Here is a 7,319-nt window from a genome sequence, read left to right as displayed (position 1 = left end):
GTATAGCACCGGCCACCAGCAAATTTCTCAGTTGTTTGTTGACCTTCCTTTAACACCAAATTTTATACCGACTGGTCAACAGCTGCTACCAAAGCGATCTTCAGAGAAATCGAGCGACGGATGCAGGATGAGGTGATCAGCCATGGCGAGCCTCTCGGTGCCTTGATGGAGAGCGGCCTCACGCCCACGGAGGCGGAGGCACTCGTGCAGAAGATGGACGAGATGAGCTTGGTGCTGCTCGTCAGGGGAAAGACCTACCTCAACCACAAGAAGGTGATATCACAAAATTGTTAGGTTCTCCATTTACACCTCTCTCTAATACCTAACACCATGTACCGAAACACTTCAAATTCTCTAAGGGAGACTAATATTGCAGGGAAAAGATATATAAATTCACATGATGAAAATAATAGCATCAGGTCTGTGGTGAAAATATCACCATAATATATCACAACTTTATAACCTTGCACTAACATATTCATATAACAGATCAGCAAACAAAGTTACGTATTGAAAAGTTTGTTCAGATCACGTGCTGGCCAATAGAATCTGTTTGTTATCATATCAATTGCACATTGGACCAAGTATCATGCCTGCTTTTTCACTTTGCCATAGTTTATAAAAAAACTGCTCACTTTGCACATTGCCACATTGGAGTTGTTAACTTTGCTTTGCTGTAGCGCCACATTGCTCTTGAGGAGTGACTTTTATGCCATGGCTTAAAAAGTCCCTATAGCTGTTACATATAAAATGAATAATATCAAGGAATTGTTCCATTTGCAGATTGCGGACCTGATCAGAAGGGCCGTGCCGTTTGCGCTCGCCCGGGAGGACGACGTGAGAAAAGACGAATTCAGACAACTTCAGATGAAGATGCAAGAGATCGACGGCATGGCGCATAGCCACGCCGTGCGGATTCTATGTTTTGGCTTTGCGTCATTCATACTCCAGTTTGCCCTCTTCTTCCACCTTACGTTCTGGGAGTTCTCTTGGAGTATCATGGAGCCGCTCGCCTACTTCTTGGCCGGACTCCAGCTGATTTTCTGCTACGGCTATTTCCTGCGTACCGCGAGCAATCCGACGTTACAGGACTTTAAGCGGAGGCTGTTCTTGGCAAGGAGGAGAAAGCTATGTGCCAAGCATAGTTTTGATATGGACAGGTATCTTAAGTTGCAGAGACACTCCAGGGGTCCTCCTGAAGGTGATTATTGATCTCAAGGTTGTAAGCATTATGGGTTTTAAGTTCTGACACCAGACCTGAATGTCTCAGTTATTACCTCACGCTGATAGTGTCCCCTCTATTTTTTAGAATGGCTGCCTTTGGGTTTCTTTAGTTAACGAAAGAATTACATTACTGTTTGCTAACAAAGCGATCCTCACAAGAGTCAGCAATAACCTACCAGATTAACCTTAGAGCCGTATATGTACCAAATTCCCCGGATAAATAAGCATTGCTCCAAGTCATGGAACACAAAACCCACGGAACCAATCTCAATTGGATGGGGAAGTCGATGTACAAAGCAACTGAGTTCAAGTTTGTGCCGATGTGAGTTCAGGTTTCTATTTATATTGCCGTTGCACTTTAGCATGTACTCCCTCCATTCCGATTTACTCGTCGTGGTTTTAGTTCAAATTTGAACTAAAACCACGACGAGTAAATCGGAACGGAGGGAATAGTATAACATATCATCAATGATCATGTTTTTTTACAAAACATAACACAAAGCAAATAACATATTTTTAACCTGCAGAGAACTGAGCGCTAGCTCAGCGGCAGGGAGGAGTTCAGTTTGTTGAACCCGCCCACCCGCGTTCGAATCTCACCAGGGTGCTATCTGTGTGTAATCATGGAGAGGTCTCACTTCTACTCCCTCTGTCTCAAAATGTAAAACGTCCCGTCCCAAAATATGTTTCTCAACTCTAGTATAACTTTGTATACTGGAGTTAGTATAAAGTTTACTAACAGCGGATAGTTAAGGGAGGGATCTGTCCCCCTTTAGCCATGTTTCTTTAAATTTTTAACCTGTTGACAAAGGAAGTGAGGGGCAAAGATAAATCTCATGAGGTGGGTCCTGGGCACTGAACTGCAAACCGCAGAGTTGAAAACTGTTGAATAACTAGTGACAGTGCCATACCATCTCTAAATCCGTTTAGCACTGACAGCATCGGGCCTAAACTAAGCACGGACAGCATTGCCGTCCGCAACCATTCATTCAATTCGAGGAAGCAGAAGCAGAGGAGGGGGGATCTCACCATCACGATCCCTCAATTTCTGGACGAGGGCGGCAAACGAGCGGACCAGGTCGCCGGGAAACGCAGGCCGGACGGAGCTTCGGACGCATAGCCTGTCGCCGCCGCCGCTGCGGTCGGAGCCATTTTACGGGTGTGGGGCGGGAGATGTGGGGTCTGCCGCTGCGATGGCGACTCCGCGCGCGCGGGCCTGCGAGATAGCGAAAAGCCTAGGTCTGAGTGGGCTTTTGTGCTTCGGTTTAGTTGGAAATGGGCTCTGATTCACCAAGTTCTTTCGAAATCGAATGAAGGCTCTATATTCCCCTCAAAAAAAAGAACGAAGGCTCTATATTCAAAATAAAATGATCATCTGGTGATAAAACACCCTAAAAAATCTGGTGATAAATTTTTTTTACTGGATACAAAATAGTTATGCATTTTAAAAATGAATTTTTTTGATTTTGAAAAATATATATCCATGCATATGCATGTCTTGATAAATGCTCACATACTTTAAAAAAATCTTCCCTGCTTCACACAAAAAGAAATGGGCATAAACAAAATAATAAAAATTGAAAGATAACAAGAAGAAAAAAAGTAAAAACAGATAAGAGCAATAAGTGAAAAAAACTACTAGGAAAAAAAAGGCAAAAATGAAAACTACACATGGGTCGGTCGATCCAAGCACGCTTCAGTGAAATGGCCACTATTCTTCTCTTAAGGCAGATAATAGGATTTGCCTTCTTTGCGGGTTGTAGCTGAGCCTCCACGTCGCCTCCACCACCATCGTAACTCGCCATCAACGATCAGTAGAGGCAAGCTTGAAAAGAATGACCACATCGCCAGTCTATATTTTGGTCGTTGCCTCCCTCCTCGCGTGAATTATGTGCAAGCATAAGCTCTTCCCCTGCAAAACTTCATAGTACCCTTCCAGTCTATATTTTGGTCGTTGCCTCCCTCCTCGGGTAAATTTGGTGTTTGCTCCGCTACTGCTCGAAAGGCCAAGAATCAAGATGGGCTCGGGCTCGGCATTCCCACCCATAGCTAGGCCCAGAAGCCCAAAAATACTTGAAATGACTTAGTTTTTTTTTACTGTAATAGACACACTGATATAAAATAATAATACTTCTATATCACCTGTCAGCAAGAGTCATCAGCTATCGCAAATCACCAATATACTTATATATACTAAAGATGATTAACAAAAAGGGTATTGTTTGGAACATGGAATTTATGATCGTGAGCTAAAATGCTTCCTCGTGAACAGCAAAGCCGGGAAAAAAAATCTAAACAACTTTCTTTTCAACAAAGGTTGACGAATTTTCTACACACGCCAAAATTTTGTGATTTTTTTCTAAATATTCTAAAAACAAAATCAATAGTCAAAGAAACTATTTTTGAAAGCATTTTGGAGCATTGATTTTATTTGTTTAGAACATTAGAAATGTTTTTTCCTCAATTCCTATATGAAAATTTGTACGTACATAGACAGTTCGTCAATGTTTGTTGCCAAGTTTTTTTCATATATTTTCTTAAAAAACTTACTGTTTTTAAATTTTTCTATTCATCACGGGTGCATTTGAGTTTACGAGCAGAGTAGAAGGACGCTTTCATATTGTGTATTGTATTTCAGATCAGGCTTGGTATTCTCTTTTTTTACTTTTTTGCATGGAGCCTTGGGGTTTTTTTTACGGAATCTCGTCAGGGGGTGAGGAGCTCCCACATTGTATTATAGGAGAAGAGAGGTGATCCAGTAATAAAGGAAACCGGACCCAAAAATCAAACAAGCACGGTCACAAGAAGGGACGAGACTTGCCTGCTCCCCCCGCGTGTGCCCATCCGTGCTCCCGCGTACATGGCTTGATTTGATTGAAACAAAATAAGACCCGGCCTCACCCTCTTAAAATCAGGGGACAGATGTTTAGATTAAAATAGAAAAAGAAAAAAGACAGCCGTAGGATGAAGTGGGAGCACGGGTAGGAGCATGGGGAGGGAGCAGGCAAGCCGAATCCCACAAGAAGAAGCCTTGGTATTCTCTGACTAGGCTTTGTTGAGCCTGCTTGGGGTATGATCAGGTCTGATCTATCCCCTTCCAAAACAAGCACAAAGAAAGAAATAAAGAAACAGTCATTTCAGCAGACCTGTCTGCCTAGCCTAGGTGATGCTCGGGAAGAAACTGTCGGTGCACGGGACTGAATTTCCTCCTCGGCATCGCTAGATTACACACGACAGTGACGATAGGCAAAGACGTGCATGCAGTCCAAATCACATGATTAATAATAGCATAACAAATTATGACTCAACGTCGGTCCATATCCATCGATTGGCTGCTGGACGGAGAGCGATGTTCCTACTCCCGCCGCGTCCGTTGCGACTCACCAATCTGGTCACTCCTCATCAAAGTCCTTAATATCGACGCTGCCGTTTCAGCGTAGGCGTCATGCATGGCTGTTGGAGCTGCAGGTTCAGGGGGTGTTTGTTTCCGGGGACTTTTTGGCGTAGGGACTAAAAAAAGTCCCTAGCAAATCAAACAGGGTGAGACTTTTTGAGACTTTTTGTTAAAAGTTCTTAGAAGCACCTTTTTGAGAGTCTTTTTCAAAAAGTCCCAGGGACTAGAAAAAGTCCTAGGACTAAGAGAAACAAACACCACCTCGGTGAAGCTCTCAGCCCACATGCTGTGGAAGAGGGCCCCTCTCAACTGTTCGTCTTAACTCGCATGCATCAGAGTGCATTATAAGATGATGATTAAGATCCGTGTCGCTGTCTACTAGTATTTCTTTATTGATCACGCGTACGTGGCAACAAGCTCTTCAGAACTGCACCGAATAATTAGCTCCATCGATCTGACGAGCAGCTAGCCCATGCGGTTGGGCGCATATAAACTAGTACTCCGCAGGATCAGAAGAAAATGAACTGCTGAGGCACGAAGTGGAGCTAGGTATCAGACTTGCAATATGTCCTAAAAATCACTTCCTCCGTTCGGAAATAACTCACGTGGCGTGGTTTTAGTTCAAATTTCTGAGCGAAGGTAATACATCAGATCAGTATGGTATTCCCTTCGTCACTGTAAGATATAGTCTCTGCATTTCATCAAGCGAAGGGACTGGCAGATGCGTGTCAAGTCAGTTGGTCCTGCATGCACAATTTTGAACAGTGCTTAATTTGTTGAGAAGAAGAGTAAGTGGCTCTTTAATGGGAATGTAGGTAGGGTCGCAGATCGTTGGTTGCAACAGCAGCTAGCATATGTTTTTTTTTTTTTTTTTGAGAGAAGCAGCTAGCATATGTTGGGATACGAGTGATCCTTCTTTTTGACCACATGTCTACATTCCATTTACATATTCCCGGTTGACAGCAACGGTTTAACGACTACCCCCGGTCTTTCTAGCGGTCTTCTTTTTGGCCCGGATGCATGCCTTTTGATTTTTCACTTTAGTCCACATGGTAATGATGCGTGCAGCAACTACCCTAAGATCAGTTTTTCTACTGCTAGAGCTTACGTGGATTATTATTGTTTCCTACACGGTGACTATCTTTTCCCCGTAACAGCGACGTTTCACCCGACCAGCGGCTACTACTATTTGATTATGACTGTAGCTCTGGTCCATTTGAAATGTGCCTAGCCAGTAGCAGTTGCGATGAGGCATGGCCGGCCATGCCAACTAAGAAAGTGCCCTACTTCATTAAGCATCACCTGATTGGAATCAGAGCCAAATCTCCTCTGATTGACACAAGTGCGTGCGTAAAAGTTCTCCAACTAGTCTTCGGTAGATTTCCGAATTTGATCAGAAGAGTGTGGCCCAGCAGCAAAGCTTGCCTTTTGTGTGTGTGTGGCAAGGATGGGTTGATTGATCATCTCTTCAATTCTATTTTATGGATGCTTTTGGAATATTTTGAAATGTGCTTTCAACATGATGGATGTGCCTGAGAACATTCAGGATTTGTTTGATACTTGGATCATCTCTTCATGCAAGGTTACGAAGTAAGTTCATCGCTGATGAGCCCGACCAATGAATGTCAGAACAATAGTTTTCACTTCGAATTTGAAATGATGCTCCGATCACCATGTCGACAGCTCAAGCTTTTGCTTTACTCCCAGTTTTCCTTCCCTTCACCCCGTAAGCGGTGGCTCGGCCAAACTCTTTCCCTCCATGCTCCATCGATGAGCTTGTGGATTCACCTATCCTCTACATGGTGCTCCAGCGGGCAGTGGAGTGGAGGAGAATCTCGATGCATCGGTCGGACTAGTGGTTTAGGTTGGGTTTTTTAGTCCTGTAGTGGCAGCACTCGAACAGATGACGACACATTTTCTTCAAATTGGTCTTTCGGGATCCAACCCTTCTCGAGTTTGTTCGTCCGGATGGAGTCGATGTAGATTCCTGTTATCTCCTTGGGGCCACAAGGTCAGGGTTTCTCACCGCACGGGTGTTAGCGGTTTAGAATCGATTCAAGGATTCAATGACAAACAACTTTGACTCCGGCACACTAGTTCTTGGGGGCATGTGCACAAAGGCTTATAGGTTGTCATCGATAAATTCAAACTAACTCTCATAGGGGAGCACCAACATCGGCATGTTAACGGCTTGTTGTAACAGTAGTAGCCGTCGTTCGGTGGTTTGGGCACCTCGATGTGATATTTATTGTGTTTCAGGTGCTTTGTACTTCTAAGAACTTTGATAATAGAATTGGGTCTTTTTCACAAAAGAAAAAAGAACTGAAATTTGTGTGATTGAAACACATGATGCAGTTGAAGCACACTATATAGTTAAAACATGCGAAAAAGTGCACTTAAAACACGCAGAAAAATATGAAAGAAACGCACTGAACATTTACTAGATTGTTATTGCGGGGTAAAACACTTGCACTACTTAGCAAAACGCAAGGACAAATGTGCATAGCTCTGCGCCAGACTGACGAACAATAGAAACGAGACATGATCTGCCGCCAATGATGCTTTAAAACAAATAAAGAAATAAAGTCAACAACACGATGCAATTGAGAAGTTGTACTTGAAACATGTTGGAGTATACGTGGAAACATGAAGTTAGTTCAAACAGAGTATACACGAAAACATGCAGTTAAATCCTCCTTGT

This window comes from Triticum dicoccoides, chromosome 4A (genome assembly GCF_002162155.2).
Source record: "Triticum dicoccoides isolate Atlit2015 ecotype Zavitan chromosome 4A, WEW_v2.0, whole genome shotgun sequence".
Classification (NCBI taxonomy): Eukaryota; Viridiplantae; Streptophyta; class Magnoliopsida; order Poales; family Poaceae; genus Triticum; species Triticum dicoccoides.
The sequence above is the reverse complement of the archived record's forward strand: the minus strand, read 5'-3'. Positions refer to the sequence as shown.